Genomic DNA, 18248 nt, shown 5'->3' with positions numbered 1-18248 from the left:
GTTTGCTAGCACACACAGTAGGGTAAATAAAGTAAACAGTAATTTATTGTGTATTTTAAAATAGCTAAAAGATTTGGAATGTTCCCAAAAGAAATGATCAATGTTTGATAGTGATGGATGTCCTAATTACCCTGATTTGATTATTACTCATTGTATGAATGTATCAAAATATCACATGTACCCTATAAATATGTACAATTATTATGTATCAATAAAAAAACTTATATGGTCAAAAAGAGTTAAAAGTTTAAGAGAATTCAAGAATTCTGAGTTGATTATTTTCCTTTCTTTTTTTACCATTGTGACTCAATGTCTACAAAAACATATATATTTAAAAGTTAATGTTACTACCAATTTTCTAGAACAACCATAATAAATTATAGATTTTTATATGTAATCAAACATTCATATTAGTTTAGGCATACATGATGAAACATTTATATCCAAGACCCAGCCAAAATAATCAGGAACACAATGTTAGACTGAGACTGGAAAAAGAAAAATGTTAATTTTTGCCCAAACATTTGACTATTTTGTGACCTCAGAAGAATTATTTACCCATTCACTCTTGAGTTTCTCATTTATAATTGCATATACAATTGGCTTACTGTCTCATAAGCTTTTATGCAAAATGGCTAATAAGAATAATTACAGAAAAACAGCAGTCTTTTAGCCGTTGAACTATCAAGTGATAATGAGGATGGTAGCCTGGAGTACAACTGATATGTAGGGCAGAAGAGGACAATTATTTCTCATGGCAACAATGTTAAAAAAAAAAAGAACATTAGTGCTATTTAGTTGCTATTTTTAGTCTAAACATAGCTTGCTAAGTATTTGATAATGCCCTTATATTTTGTCATAACATTCATTCTATGGCTATTATAATTTTCCATGTACAGTTAGGTGAGCAAATCATAGGTCTGCAAATACCAAGCAAAGGGTCAATGTTTTCAAATTACAGATATTTTGTTACTCATAAAGAGGCTTCCAGATGAATTATGATATTGTTTGATATAAAGCCATAAAAATGTACAATAAATGTCTGGGAGGATCAAAATTAGATCAGAGTATCTGATATAATATGTGAGTGTGCTATTTGTGTAGGATAACTTACCATGTAACAATAAATATTCTCTCATAGGAAACAAAATTAAAATGTTATTAGGCTTCATCAAATATATTTTGACAAAGCAAAAATTCTTGTTATTTTTAACCAAGAGTAAGATTTTGTATCTATGATGCCTAGAATAGCAGGATAAAATATTAGGAAGGTTAATTCTAAAATAAAAATTATATATTTCTATTATTGAATAGTTCACTCAGGTATTTATGCATTCTGTTCTATCTCACCTCCCTCCTCCCTGTTATGCATATGCATTATTCCATTATATAAGCACTGAAACTTATAAAATATGTACTAGACATTAATTTTTCTCAGATTTTGAAAGCCATTTATCTTAATGTGTCCTCTAATGACAAATGAAATACATACATTTTTAAAATGTGTCTTACAAAAGTAACTGTCATATTTGTATTCTGTTGTCAACTTCTACAATCCTGTATTCAGAATCCATTGCCTAAATCTAACTACTTTGTCAAGTTAATCAATTCCCTTTTCTTTTCTAAAATCTCAGTTTTCCTTAGTTTGTGGTCACTATACATCTTCTATCAGTGATTTTTAACTGAAATGTTGATAGATATAATTGAAGATTGACATATACTTGGAAGAAATAAGGCAGAGAGGGCCCTAGTCCACTTTTCCTAGTTTACACATTGGTAACATTTTGCAAAACTGTAGTACAATATCACTACCAGGATATTGACATTGATACAATCTTCCTATCTTATTCATTAGATTTCATTAGTTTTACTGGTATTCATTTGTGTGTGTCTGTGTTATATTTAGTGTTACACAATTTTATCTCCCGTGTAGGTTCGTGTATCCACCAAAGTAGTCAAAATGCTCAACAGTTCCAACAACACAGGAATCTCTCATGTTCTTTCATAATCACACACACCTGTTTCCCACTGCCCTCCACATTTCCCTCCTCTTCCCTAATCCATGGTAACCATAATCTGTCCTTCATTTTTTTAATTGTGTCATTTCAACAATGTTGCATAAATGGAATCATACAGTATTTAACATTTTTATGGGTTTTTTTCATTCAGTATAATTCCCTGGAGATTTGTCCAAATGGTTAAATGTATCAGTAGTTGATGCTTTTTAATTGGTGAGTAGAATTCCATGATAATAGCAGTTATTTGAGTCATTCACTTGTTGAAAGATACTTGGACTGTTTCAAATTTTTGTGTATTAGGAATAAAGCTGCTATTTAATATTTGTGTTTACATTTTTATGTAAATCAAATAAATTTCTATTTCTTGGATAAATAACCAAGGGTGTGATTGTTGAATCATACGACAATTGCAGGTTTAATTTTGTAAGACTCTGAAACTAGTTTCCAGAGGCTGTGCCATTTTATATTCCCACTACAACAGATGAGTGAGCCATCCTCTCTACCTCTTCACCAGCATTTGGTGTTGTCTTCCATTAATACTTAATCATCCCATCTCTTATATAATTAACCTATAAATGCTCTGAATATTCTTCATAAATAGAAATACCCTCAATCAATAAAAAACCAAAATGTTCATGAATGGTAATTTGACTATACAACTTTTTGAGTATCTATAGAATGAATGGTTTGCATGGTATCCTAAAAATTATGTTGAGGAAAAATGGCATATAATGTCGTTTGTAATGACATTACTGTACAATGACATATAATGACACTGAAAAGTATTAATGATATATTCTTAAGTGGAAAAGACTTATATAATTGTATGTATTGTACACAATATATACCAAAGAAACAACAGAACTTTCATTGTGGTTAATTTTGAGTAGTGGCATTTTAGGTGAGTTTATAATTTATTTTTATTTATCTAGTCTTTCTAATTGTTTTAAAATGACATTTTTGGCTGGGTGTGGTGGTTCACACCTGTAATCCCAGAATTTTGGGAGGCCAAGTCATGTGGATCACTTGAGGTCAGGAGTTTGAGACAAGCCTGGCCAACATGGTGAAACCCCATCTCTACTAAAAAAAAAAAAAAAAAAATTAGCTGGGCATGGTGGTGCATACTATAGTCCCAGCTACTAGGGAGGCTGAGGCAAGATAATTGCTTGAACTCAAGAAGTGGAAGTTGCAGTGAGTTGAGATCGTGCCACTGCACTCTAGCCAGGGTGACCCTCTCTCAAAAATAAAACAAAAAGATAAAAAGGCATGTTTCAAGGAACAGAAGGTTAATAGAAACTCCAAATATACCAACCTTTCATACTACATATTACTTAGTGTTTGCATATCAGTAACTGTTTATCCTATATTCAACTAGTGTTTAGAAACCCACCCCTCCAGAATTTCCATACTTTTCACCTTCTCATTCCCAAACTGTACCTCTTTTTTCTTTCCTTTTTTTCCTTTGAATGTTGCTCAAGATGTACCTATATTGAATATATTTTGCTTTTGACTTTTTTGGCTTACCTTGAGTGTTAAAGGGACACCTGAATTTCTCCCACTCCCCTGCAAATCTTTTTTTTTTTTTTTTTTTTTTTTTGAGGCAGGATTTTGCCCTGCCATTCAGGCTAGATTGCAGTGGCATGATCATAGCTCACTGCAGCTTCAGCTTTCTAGGCTCAAGCTATCATTCCACCTCAAACTCTTGGGTAGATGGTACCACATGTAGTTATTTTCTCTTTCTTTCTTTCTTTCTTTCTTTCTTTCTTTCTTTCTTTCTTTCTTTCTTTCTTTCTTTCTTTCTTTCTCTCTTTCTTTCTTTCTTTCTTTCTTTCTTTCTTTCTTTCTCTCTTTCTTTTTTCTTTCTTTCTTTCTTTCTTTCTTTCTTTCTTTCTTTCTTTCTTTCTTTCTTTCTTTCTTTCTTTTTCTTTCTTTCTTTCTTTGTCTCTTTCTCTCTCTCTCTCTCTCTCTCTTTCTCTCTCTCTCTCTCTCTCTCTCTCTCTTTCTTTCTTTCGTAGAGATAAGGTCTCACTATGTTGCTTAGGCTGGTGCAAATCATTTTGAGTGAGTGTGTTAGTGTGTGTGTGTGCGTGCGCGTGTATGTATGTGTGTGAGACTAAATATTTCCATGTCTTAATTGTGCATTAATCTTAGTCTGCTGTAAAAAAAAATCTACCACATGAGTACTGGATGACTTAGACGACATAAATTTGTTTTCTCACAGTTTGGAAGTTTGGGAAATCCATCATCAAGGTGTCAACCAATTAAGTTCCCAGCAAGTGCCCTCTTCCTGATTGACACATGGCTGTGTTCTTGCTGTGTCCTCACATGGTAGATGAAAAGAACTCAGCTATTTCTTCTTCTTATGATTAGGAGAACCAGTCCTATCAGATTAGGCCCCACCTTCATGATCTCATTTAACTTTTATCACCTCATTACAGATCCTATCTCCAAACACAGTCATAGTGGGAGTTAGGCCTTCAAAATATGAATTTTGGGGGGGCACAGACATACGGTTAATAATAAACACACATTAAGTGTGTTTATTAAGCAATTATTTAGGCTTAGGATGCAAATCAGCACTAGTGGAATATAAATAAGGAAAACATATGTCTTAACTAAAATGTAGTTCTAAATTAGGTGACTCTGGTTTATATAAGAAGTAAATTGTACATCAGAAACCTGATAAGCACTACAATTTTTCTGTGTTCCTGAATAAAATTATGTATTCCTTGCATAATTTGATGGTAAAAAGGTAAAGTTACAGATTATAATGTCAATTAAATTTGGTTTGTACTTTAAAATGATACTTCTGATCATTTGAAAGAAAACTTTCTGTTGAGTTGTTGATAATGGTGGTAAGTTGTGTTTCACTAAATATTGCTCTAAACATGTCCTCTGGGTCCATTATGCAAAATAAAAAGTGTGAATATTTAAGAGGTCTCTGTATTTCTTTGTTAGAATCATGCATTTGCGTTGTAATATCATTTGTTGAGGTCAAGACTATTGATTTATTAGCAGACAGATGGATTTATTCAGTGTTGTAAATATGGAACACATCGAAGTAATAATCAAAGGTTGAAGATTGACATTCTGGTGTAATGAATGGGAAAGGAAGAAAGAAGACAAGTGTCTGAGGAAAAAGGAGCTAATTAAAAAACAATAGACAATAACCCTTTAAAAGCGCCATCCCCATACCACGCATTTTTTATTCAAATCCAGTCTGGTTCTGTCACATACACAAACTTTTCCTCCCTAATTAGAACATGAACTCCTCGGGGGAAAAAAGCAGGTAGGTAGATTCCATTATACCCCATGCAGCACCCAGCATGGAGCTCTTCACAGAAAAATACTTAATGCACCTTGAATGATATTGACTTAAACTGAATGGCACTAAATTTAATAAGATTTTTCCTCTAGGACTGCTAAAGTTCTAATAAGCAATTTGATTTTAAGGATTTCTTTTTAAATATAAGAATGGAGAACTTTCTCCTCACTATATTCTTTCATTCATGTATCATTTTTGTTTTGTCTATATTTCCACATGATCCTAGTAGATTTACTGTGATGTTATCATCTCCTTCCACAGCTTACTAATTGCAGTATGCTTATATGACTGTGCAATGTCAAAATATTCTCCATTAACATTTAAAATGCTATCTTTTACTCTTGGTATATAATTAAATGAATGCATCAAAAATTTAAGCATTTTTTTTATAAGACGCTGTCTAACAAAATTATAACTAGATGTTAAAATTATGAGCTAATTGACCATCAAGACTGGCCCTTGGTTTCTAAGATGTAAAAGACAATTTCACTTCAGAGCAACTAATAACAGGCCAAATCACTTTGACATATCAATTATTAAATTCCTGACAGGCAAAGTTACTGTTAGTAAAAGAAATGCATGTAAAATATATAGTGATTTTAATATAATCATTTTACTTTTTTTGTTTGAGTTTTGTGTTGTGAACTCTCTTACCTTTACACTGCCTAGCTGTTTTGTGTGAAGAAAGAGAAGTGATCTATTCAGACCCTATTGCTGTTTCTTTATTGGGCAAGGCACATATATATAGAAAACAAAAATATCTAAGGGCGACTTGCTGCTTTTATGGAGGTAAAATTGGATTAACATCCTTGGTATCCTGTGGAAATCGAAAGCTCTCCTTATATTTTATGGGTATGTACAGTGGGCTTGCATTCTTATGGCTGGTCTGCTTCTAGGAGTCTCAAAGTCTACTGATGCAAAGTGAAACACATTAGCTCTGTCTTGTATAAAAACAAGCAGATTCCTACAAAGTATTTTCCAATATTCTAGAGTGAAGGAAAACTCTAAAAAGTACATCAAAAGTCAAATAGGTTCCAATTGAGCATTAAAATTTCATGGTTTTAAAAGTTCTTTTGGAGACTCTGCCACCTTGAATTTCTCTCAGGCCTAGCTTCACCCTGTGGCATGATCCTGGGATTCTTTTCTCTTCCCCAAATCTTCCCTTATCTGCTATCCTCACTCCCTCCTCCTTGCTGGAGAAAAACAAACACACAAACAAGATTTCTTGTCTCAGGAATAGTAGAGTAGGGCTTCTCTTGTTTTATTTAGGCTCTTTCCGTCATTTTCTAAAGTCTTAGCTTCTCTCCCAAACAACTTTGCTTTTTTCCATAGGAGAAAATAGGAGGAGAGATGTTAAAACAATGAATAAAATGCCTTTATATTTGTATCCTAATAGACCAATGTAATTGAAGGAATGTATACAAATATAGAGGAATATGTCTGAATATCTGTAAATTTCCTTAAGGAATCTGAGTCTAGCCATAAGGTTTTATCCAGATACGTGTGTTCTTTCAGAAAATGACATTTTTAGCATACACACACAAAATCTTATGATTGAGTATGAAAATGTTGAATGATGGAATTGCCTAAAGATGAGATCACTAACTATATGAGAGGTCTACAGCGGAGTGTGAAATCTAAGATTGAGATAAATTTCAAGCTTTCTCTGTACTAGCATCAACAGCTGCTCTGTCAAAATCTGCCACTCTCTCTGGTTACTGTGATCCCACTACTGAGAAAGTTCATTCCAGGAATTTGTTTTACTGTACTTTCTAGGTTTCTCATACAGCTTTTCTTTATGATACCCTGTGAATCTTGAGAGTACATTATTCATGAAAATGGAAGAACAATGTTTATCAAAAAACCAGATAATTATTCTTCTGCACTTAAGTTGTTATCACCATTTATTTATTTGCATGTTGTTATGTTCTCAGCATAAGGGTGAAAACATTCCAGGAGTCTCAAAGTCTACTGATACAAAGTGAAACATATTAATTCTTTCTTGTATAAAAACAAACACATTCCTTGTACAAGCACATAAGCATTAGTAATAGTGTTAGGTTGCAATTTCAATACACAGAAATTTAAGGCACAAAAATGATTTAGCAATTTAGCACTGAAAGTACAATTATTGCCCTGAAACAGTTAAAAGAATATGTACACATTTTATGATACTGCATTATATTTGTATAGCTTCCTGAGGGAAGAATATTCTCCCCATGATGTCTATCAGAGAGAAAAGAGGTTACATCCATGTGCATGAGTATAAGCCTTCCATTGATTTATGGACAAAGAAATCCTCAGGGTATCAAAAATTAAAAAAAAAAAACAAAAAAACCCTACATTATGTGCATAATGTTTCTGAGTGAGTTTAATTTTGTATTTGCATTTGTGAGATAGATAAAAGCTGTAGAAAAATCACTTTTGGGAGATAACTCCCTATTGACTTTGCAGCAGAAAAAAAGTAAAATGTGTTAGAATTTCAGCAACAAGAAGGAATATTTTATGACGAATATACTCATTTTAGAGAGGAGAATTCAAATAACTAGAAGAAAGGGGAAAAAATCGTGGTACTCTCTGTTTTTAAAATTGTCTTGTATTTTCAGAAGGCTGTTGATTTTAGTCTATGTCAGTGACATCATATATATTAACACTCCCAATTCTCTGTTATCAATTGTCCTCCCATATTTAAAAAAAAACATGATTAAATTGTTTACCAAGCCATTACTAAGAGCAAATCAATGACTAGTGTGGTGGATCACGCCTGTAATCCTAGCATTTTGAGAGGTCAAAGTGACTGAATCATTTGAGCCCAGGAGTTCAAGACCAGCCTGGGCAAAAAGGTAAGACCTCATCTCTATAAAAAATCTAAACATTAGCTGTGCATGGTGGCATGCACCTGTACTCCCAGCTACTTGAAAAGCTAAGGTGGGAGGATCCCTTGAGCACAGGAAATTGAGGTTCCAGTGACCTATGATCATGCCACTGTACTCTAGCATGGGTGACAAAGCAACACTGTCTTAAAAAAAATCAAAATTTCCCATAAAATATTGAAACAAGTGGTCAATGTCATTGTTGCTTTTTGATTGCCAGCTTTTGTTATTGTTGTATTCCCCTGGTTTATTTTAATAACAAAGCCCTTTCTTTTCTACCACAATTGTGCCTTAAGCTTGGATTATGTACCAAACATATTTTAGCCACTGGGGATACAAAGGGTAATGATAGACAATGTTTTGTCCAAAGGGCTGTAGTAAGGGAGAGTAGAACTAACAACAACAACAACAACAAAACTACATTAATAATAACAATATTTCAGTTACAAAAAGTGTCCTGATGAAAATAAAACTGGGTAATGTGATTCAAAAAAGAGGGGGTGGGCATTAGGCTGCCAATTTAGAATGGCTAGATAAGGAATCAGTCTCTAAGATACAGCAGGTAAGCCAAAACTCAAAAACAGAAAAGTGTCAGGAATGGAGGAATGGTTTTGACAAAGAGTATTCCCAAATAGAATCATGTGAATGTCTTGAGAATTGAATGGGCTTGAGGTATGAAGAAAATAAGGAAAACTTTATAAAACCATCAGATCTTGTGGGACATATTCACTAATACAAGAACAGTACAGGACAACTCACCCTCATGATTCAATTACCTCCCACCAGGTCCCTCCCACGATACATGGGGATTATGGGAACTACAATTCAAGATGAGATTTGGGTGGAGACACAGTCAAATGTTATCAATGCCTGAGTGGTCAGAGCAAAGCTGACTCCCTTGAGTAAGTGGATGGAGAGTTATGAAACAGAGTCACAGAACTCATAGAACCATCTCATATGAGAAAAGATAAAACAAAACTAGCAGTTTATGCTTACAGTCCTCATTCATATTAAAACTGGGGTATATGTAGTGTGTATATTTGTGTCTCTGAAGTTAATGTACTACACATACATATAAATATACATATAGTATATGTAGTAATACCCTAAAGAAAATTCAGTTTTACATGCCCTTTAAAAGTTTTCTTTCCTTATGGAATTCATTGACTTTTTGAAGTTTATTTAACATTCATGGGTTTTGCTGGACACCATTCTGCCTGAGGAATCAGAGATTGCCATGTTGTCTTGACTTTGTTTCGTTGTATGTTAGCTGCACACACCCCTCTTTGTGCTGCAGTAGAGGGACCCTTCCGCCTTCCCATGCAGTTTGAAATACAGAAAGCTGGAGGTATGTCTGAGGGCCATTGACACATGAGCTTAAGCAGAATAAAGGAGTATACAGAGTCTGAAACAGGGAAAGATATTCCCATACCAGGCGATAAACCCGGCACGTGCTGTGAAGGCTCTTTATCTGTTGGTAAGGAAGTGTTCGGGTTGAAGGCTCCTTCTTCTGTGATCCAGTGGAGTCCACACACAGGACTGAGTGCAGGAGACAGCCTTTCCTAACACAGAGAAACAACAGTTATATTTTGGACGAAATAGACTCCATACTTTAAACTTTTAATTTCTGTTATTCTCCTAAGTGTGCAAACAAGATACTCTTTAGCTGTATATGTTTAAATAACTGAGAATGCAGTATGGTGAAGTGAAAAAGAGCCTTGTATCATGTTAATACATTTGAATCCTGATTCATATTTTTAAGTTACTTGTTATCACATAATTACTTAACTTCTGTGAAGTCCAGTTTCATAATGTTAAAGCAAAGATCATGTCCTCCTAAAGAGATTTGTAGGATTATATAAGATAACATATAATAAAATTCTAGCTATAAAGCCAACACACAGTGGCCTCCAATACAACACCAAAGGCAATTTTTCCTTCTTTATAAGCATGGGAAAGAAGGAGTTCAGGAAATATGAGCTCTTGGCTGATTTGTTTACACAATCCTTTACTACATCACCAAGATTACTAAGTATCAGTAAGTGAACATATGAGTAGTTTTGATAGGATATAAGTTAGTCACTAGAAGGTTTAGATCTTTCATTCTTTACTCCTGACAATTCTCTTCTGGTTTCTATTGAAGGTAATTCTTGCTAAGGAAGTAACTAGATTGTAAATCACTGCACAAGAGAAATTAAGGGGAAAGTTTCCAGTCCTAGCCTTTTAATCATTCCTACTGATCCCACTTATCAAGACTTCAAAACTCTGTGCATGTCAGTTCTGTCATTGAAGCATAAATTAAGAACTCACCAGATAATTATGTCTCACTTCATAGACGAATTCTTCCATTTGGTTTACAGAATTTTAGTTCCTTTAATTACAACTACAAACAATCCTAGAAACTCCTAGGAACAACTTAAGGAATAAGCCATTTGAACCTTTGCCCTAAAGAGTCTTGAGAACCAAATTTTAGCTTCTGACTGACTGCATCCAGAGTGGTCTGAAGGGAATCCAGCGTTTTCCAGACTAAGCCCATACTTTGCATCACTGAGCTCTTTTACTGTTAGTGCCTGCCCTCTCTGCTTGAGGTGCTGACTTTGGCAGTTGCTCCAGAGGAACTGACTGTGCACTAGAGCACTTTCTGAAAGTTTCAGAGAGGAAGGAAAGGTTTTTAAAAAAAATTTCTGTCTGTACCAAAGAGGGTTTTGGAGGTATTTTCTTCCACAGCAACTCTTTAACTCTCCCCTTCTGAAATATTTTCCTGTGTGCTTTGCAGAGAATGGGGTCTCACCAGAGGCCCAGCAAAATGACTTCAGAAAAATATAGACAGGAGCCAAATGCAGTATGACCTCTCCTCCACCTCCTTACAAGACAGCACAGGACAGAACCCTTGACTTCTTTTATGACTATGCTAATTTTTTCATGTCATAAAAGGCTTTTTTAAGGAAAGCATAAATTTGTTCAATAGTTTATAAAATGATCTCTGAAAAGTCTTTTCAAATTTACTTTCTTTCAATGTACTAATGCATTTTAGTATTTAATGAAATGTAGTAATGAAAGTGAAAGAAATAGTGGCAGAGCTAGCTTTTGTTTGTTTGTTTTAGAGACAGGGTCTGGCTCTGTTGTCCCGGCTGGAGTGCAGTGGTATAATCACAGCTCACTGCAGTCTCAAACTCCTGGACACAACCAATCCTTCTGCCTTAGGCTCCTGAGTAGCTGGAGCTACAACCACGCACCCCTACATCTCGTAATTTTAAAAGTATTTTTGTAGAGATTGGGGTCTCCCCAGGTTGCCCACCCTGGTCTCCAAACTCCTGGCCTGAAGCAATCCTCCAGTCTTGGCCTCTCAGAGTTTTGGGATTACAGACATGAGCCACTGTTCCCAGCCCACTTCTGTTCTTTGTCTCTAATGCAATTATATATCTGATGTTAACCTTTGCATATAATCCTATTCCAGTCTTGACAAGTACTCCCCATCTACCTTTATATTTATCAGAATCCACTGTATCATTAGCACATCTTCTCCTTCAGATGTTGGTTGTATCCTTAAGCTTAACAGAACTCTAAATACTTATAACAGTTCATCTTCCTTTGAGTTTTCCCTTTATTTTTAAAAACGCCTGCTAAATTTATGGGAACGTTCTATTATAACCAGTGCAGAGAGCAATCCTGGTTTCTGTTACAGCGAAGAGAAAGCAATATAAATCACTATGTAATTACGTACACGATGATTTCTATATTTATGAGCAGATGAGAAGCATATGTTTCTCTGAAGTTTTCTAATGATCTGTGAAAGAAATATCCTAAATAAAAAGTAATACCAAAATATAAATTTGTAAAATAGACTACACTTACTATTACTATTTATACACTTACATTTTAAAAGTCTCAGTGAATATATTATTTGTTATTGATAATTTATGTATTTAAAAAAATTCACAAAGTTCTCTATTTGGATTAATCAAGGAAATTTGTCTAAATTTCTCACCAAATCTAACTGATATATAATTACTAGCTACTGTTTCAATGTAATTATGTCAGTAAGTTTTTGAATGGTTTATGCACAAATTAAAAATACATTCATTTTCCATGTCTGCTGGCAGAATTATTTCCCCTTATATTCCCCTCGCATCCATTTGAACTTGAAAGGGTGGACTACTTCCTCAGCAGTATTTGGGTGTCTCTCCTTCATAATCTTATTGATGAGCTCCTTTGTAATTTGTAAAGCAAAATTAAAATCGACCTGTAATCTGTTAAAGCAGTGCTTAGCTCTCACATCAACCATTAGCTCTGATAACTCCTTTGTCTTTGTGAAGAAGGAAAAGCTCTTAAGTATTGATTTTAAATAATAAAACATAGCTGCCAATCTAGTTGTACTTGTAACATACTTATATTCTTAGGTTTTGTTCTATCTACCTCCTTGTTGCCCTTATTGTTATGAAATAATGTACTCTTTTGTCTCAAAGAGGCGTTGTAGAATTGTTTGTTCTTTCTACCAAACAGCTGTAGCCTGAGTATTTGCCGCAATATAGTTTTAAGTAAAAATAATAATACTTTAGAATTTTATTCTCAGTTTTACTTGAAAATTTTTTTATGATTAAATTATGCAGTTCATGCAAACATCACAGAAATAATTTACTAGTACAACATGGTCAGCATATTACAATACCATTTATAACATGTAAACTATTGGTTATTGAGATAGGGTCATTCTTACTAAAAATATCCTATTTGTCTTCCTGTATTTCCCAACTGCCTTGCAGTTAGGCAGGGTCATCTGACCTGTTCAGGGCAATGGAATGTGATATATCATTTTCAGGCTAATAAAAATTCCAATTCTCCAGCCTGTCTCTTTTTTTCAGCTGAGGTGACCTAGAAGACTGTATGCTCCTAATGGAACAGCTACATGAGGATGGCAAACTATTAATTTTATTGTAGCCAATTTTTCTTAGTCCCCGTATCTTACACTCATGCCCTGGGAGAAACAAACAGATTTTAAGATATATATATACATATATTTAGCTTATATATCCTCAAATATAGTTATAAAAAATATGAAGTCAAAAAATACAGTGCTACTGAAAAGATAACATTCAAATGTCTGACATTCAATACCAGGCACACAAAAAAGCAGAAAAATGCAGCATATAATGAAGAGGATAATCAATAAATTAAAAATGATACAGAACAGACACATATATTAATTATCATTAGCAAAAAATAGTATTAGAAAAGTTATCAGAACTGTATTCTCTGTCTTTCAGTAGAAATAAAGACACTTTTCAGCATATTGATTATATATATAATATATGTATATATATTATATATATATAAAACTTCGGTAGTGACTATAGTCACAATTATCTATAATATTTTAAAATTTCATGGTATATATTGGGACCATGCCCATTGTTAATTAAGTTGCTTTTATAGAACACAGTGAGTAAATTTAAACTGGGTTTTATATTGCATTCAAAGCTTAGTAATAGCAGCTGATGCTGAAGATAAGAGTCTGAACGTAATTTCATTCAACTCATATATTGTTTTAGATAGCAGAGGCTAAAAAATGAAAATGTCAAAAGCCCTGCCCTAAGTGATCTACCAGTTTTAATGGAGAACATTGATGTGTAAATGACAAGTTTGAATATAAGTTGATTATAATAGTACAACAAATTGAGAACTATAGTATGCAAATAAAACTTCAAATACTTTCAGGAGGGAGGTTAAAAGAATTAACACAAATCTGAAATAGGCCAGTAACAGTGGTAAGAAAGAGTAAAAAACATATATTGCTTATTGCTTCCCCCCCCCCCCCAGAATATAGCCACTATTCAGATGATAAAAGGAACAAGGACGTATGAAATTGCTATCTAGGTTTCTAACATAGATGACTCAGTAGTTCCATTAGTTATATTAGAGAATCTATAAAAAGACACAAAACACTTGAAAGAAAATATTATTGGTTTCTATGAAATGACTCTTTTGTCTCCAATACAAATAGATAGCCTAGTACAGAACTGAAATACAAGAAGCATTTATTTATTTATTTATTTTTGAGAAACCTCCACAAAGCCATGTGAACTCTATGTAAATGGAATGAAATCATTATGGCACCTATCAATTATTATTTTTTGTATATAAAACTACTTTACAAAACTAAGATTAAATAGTTCTTTGGGAATTATATTATTAAAATGGAAATAGAAATGGTTTCCAAATGTGTACAAGTGGCAACATGGAGAAATTGCAGAGAAAATACAATGTCCATATTTTGTGCACACGTGTTTCTGCATGTATTATATTCAAGAGGTACTTGGCATTGGTAAGCAATATCTCTGGAGATTTCTGTAAATTTCCAAATAATTTAACACAAAATTGTGTACTCCCTGGCATTCACTCAAATCACATTTCTATTGAGGGCCAGGCTTATTTCCTGTGCATACCAATCTACGCAAATCATAGCCAACTCTTCAATTTCTAGTGGAGTATTCACTCCCTTTTTGGGCATTTGTGCCCATTTAATGAAAGTAGTTAATAAAGCCACTTTGCAAAACAACTTGACATACTACAATTTAGTACATACGGTATATATGTAAGTCACAGATCTGTCTCAGTAAGAATTTTACGTAATCTCTTTAACTTATCCAACAGTTTAATATATTCTAAGAATATTTGTTAATTCAGTCAATCAATAATCCATTCCACAAGTATTTAGTAAATTTCAAATCTTCTCTAGGCTATAAGCTATGTGCTGGAGATACAAGGATCCATAAGGAAGGTTTGCTGTCATGCTGGTTCTTTCTTCAGCCTTCATCCAAATAGTTCGTGGTTTTTTGTTTTGGAATCGGATGTTCTTTTTGACTGGTATAGTTTCCTGATATAGTCTGGCTACGTCCCCACCCAAATCTCATCTTGAATTGTAGTTTCCATAATATTAATGTGTTGTGGGAGGGTCCAGGTGGGAGGTAATTGAATCTTGGGAGTGGTTACCCTCATGCTGTTCTTGTGATAGTGAGTTCTCATGAGATCTGATGATTTTATAAGGGAATTTTCCCCCTTTGGCTTGGCACTTCTCTCTCCTGCCACCATGTGAAGAAGGACATGTTTGCTGCCCCTTCTGCCATGATTGCAAGTTTCCTGAGAACTCCCCAGTCATGCTGAACTATGAGTCAATGAAACCTCTTTCCTTTATAAATTACCCAGTCTTAGGTATGTCTTTATTAGCAGCATGAGAACGAACTAATACATTCCCCATCTTTCTTCTTTTCACTACTGCAAAATATTAAATCTCCAGAACAATCATTGACATTATCAAACACATTACGTTGATTTTTACATGTGTGATTTTCCCCCAAAGGATTTAATCATTATCTTATTACTTTCATGTATCCAGTGCTTGGCATGTGGTAGGTTCTCAGTATAAGTTTATGGAACTAAACTGAAGGCAAGACTGACTATCTCAACAACACAAAGAACTCAGACAGGCATCAGGCTCTGGCATTGATTCACTGAATATTTCAGCAGTTATTGGAGTTATGTTCACATAACTTTAGAGGGAATCACATCATACAAATTTTGGTCTCCTATTAGGCATATCCGTATTGAGAGTCTAAGGCAATATATAATGGAGATAGGAGGTAGACATCCAGACATGCAAATATTGCGCCTAGGAGACACCAGAAAAATAGCCCAAAGGAACGCTGACTGTGCAATTCTCCACTGAACTAAACACTAAAGCAGTAAAGGTTGAGATAGGGGAATAATTTAGAACCCAGGAATCAATATCAGTAAATTTCAACCAAGATTACACGTTTGGGAGTGACATGGATAATATTGAGTCTCACTGTTTTGCCACAGACTATGTAAGAGTAGAGATCAGCGTGAACATCTGCCTCAAAACAGATTCAGGTAGAAAGTTGGTAGGACCAAACAAGGCATCTGTTGCCTCATCTTTGGTGGACTGGAGAGAGAACTTTATAGGGGATTGACAACTATAAGACAAGCAATATTAATATTCTTTGTGTTCAGCCTGTTCACAAGTAGGTTCATTTAGCTTTTAATATTTAGTAATGAATGATACAAAAATCACATACTTCTCTCACTTAGGATACAATCTCCATATGAAATATACTTATTTCTTTATTCAAAAAACCGAATAAGCAAATATAGGTTATTTGGACCCTGAAATTGCTGTCCTACATTATATATACTTTTATTTCTTTTGAGGTAGAAAATTATTCTATGTGGTTTATAATGTAGAAGATGAAAAAATATAATTTACAAATGTACACTGATAGTTGACCATAGCCTTGAAGTTTAAATTAACCAAAGTTTGTTTCTGCTTCAGACTTGAAATCTACTAAAGGACTCCTTCTATGTCATTGGGACATCAATGTTTATGTTTACACTATCAATTAGATGTAGAGAATATGGAGAATTTAAAAAATTGATTAGCTGTCACCATGAGTGTGACTTAAATTTGACATGGTTCTAGAACTCTTTCATATCCTGCCACCTCCTCATTCTCAGTTTTCCCCTATGTTGCCACCTCCTTTGTAATTATTTTTAACAGAAGAGAGAAAACTGAGGAACAGCAGAAGGACATATGATTGCAGGTGCCCTTTCCTCACCTGATGAGCAGTGCTATGAATCATATTCTGTATCTATTCCACAGTGAAATGCATTGTGCTACAAGTCTGTCTCTATAAAAAATAACAATCTAGCTTCCCTTTGGCGGAGAGAGCTTAAATTGGATATGGTCCTTGGGGATCTGAGTTCCAAGGTCGTTTTAGGGAGGTTACACATCACATCAAAGTAAAGACACTCTTAGCCAACAACAACAAAAAATATTTGTTAGTAGAAAAGCTCTGGTTCCCTTAGAAAATGAGAAATAATAATAAAAAAAAAATTAACTATAGTCACTCTGAACTTGAAATCCCCAGCTGGAAAGCTTGTAAAAGTAGATTAGCCACATTTCTAAAAATGTCATGAATTACTTTTGCTTTCCCTCAATTGAGAGTAATGTCAAGGGGCTAATCAAACAAGTTGTAGCAGAGAAATCAGGGATATTAGTCTAGAGTATCATTTGTAATGTCATAAACATTCAGTTTACAATGTCTCTCTTGTGTGTTCATGAATCACTTAACAGGTAAAGAATGAGTGTTCGTTGATAAAGATGCCAGCCTATTTAGTTGGCATTATCTCTCTTCGTTCCCACAAATTCGTATTAGGTAAGAGGGGGTTTAGCTGCAGGTGACAGAAAACGCGAACGGCATGTGGCTTAAACAAGATGAAAGTTTGTTTTTCTCTCATGTAAAAGTTCAGAACTGATACGGGGCTCTGTGCTATCAAGGACACAGGCTTCTTTTTACTGTTTGCTCCACCATGCATTGCCTTTAACTTAAGGTTCAGGATGTTAGCTCCATCAACCTGGCAGAAAGATGGTGGAGGGAATGAAGAAGAGGCCAAACACATCGCAGGCAAAGCATTTACAATTCATTTAGCCTCCCAAGGCAGGTTGAAAAATATATCAGGGTGTCCACATAACAACCATAACATATGTTTCTCTGGGGTAATGTGGGAAGAGATGTTAGGGAAAAACCGGAAGTCTCAATCTCATTTGTTTCTGAGAACTCTTTTAAAATATTAATATTCTTATACTACAGTTTTTGATATAATACTAAGTAGATTTTAATTTCTGTTTCATAATGAGGGTTTTATGAACTTTCTGTGATAGTCTATTACTGAAATTTATCCCTGAAGCTTAAATCATTTAACAATTATTAAAAAACACAAATCAACCAACATTAAACAAGAATATAGATGTTATAAACAATAAATTCAAATTAAAGAGTTAAAGTTATCTGTATCGAATTATCTCTGTGCTCTTTACTAAAAACATTTTTGAATTATAGACTTTCTTCCTTTAAAAATTCTTATTGCTTTTGTGCTAAATATAGAAGGTGAGTTTTTAGATGAGATTTTATCTTTTTTTTTTTTCAATTAATTTGGGAAGAGTTTGTTTTCTATTCA

At 34.1% G+C, this 18248-nt stretch overlaps 1 protein-coding gene across 5 annotated transcripts in view; it reads left to right on the top strand.

Annotated features, from left to right (window-relative positions):
• Positions 1 to 18248, top strand: part of PCDH9 (protocadherin 9) — a 951590-nt gene that overhangs the window by 666180 nt on the left and 267162 nt on the right. The gene's annotated exons all lie outside the window — the stretch shown is intronic.

This window comes from Chlorocebus sabaeus, chromosome 3, assembly GCF_047675955.1.
Source record: "Chlorocebus sabaeus isolate Y175 chromosome 3, mChlSab1.0.hap1, whole genome shotgun sequence".
In the NCBI taxonomy this organism is placed as follows: Eukaryota; Metazoa; Chordata; class Mammalia; order Primates; family Cercopithecidae; genus Chlorocebus; species Chlorocebus sabaeus.
Note: the sequence above shows the minus strand (reverse complement) of the source record. Positions and strands in the feature narration are given on the sequence as shown.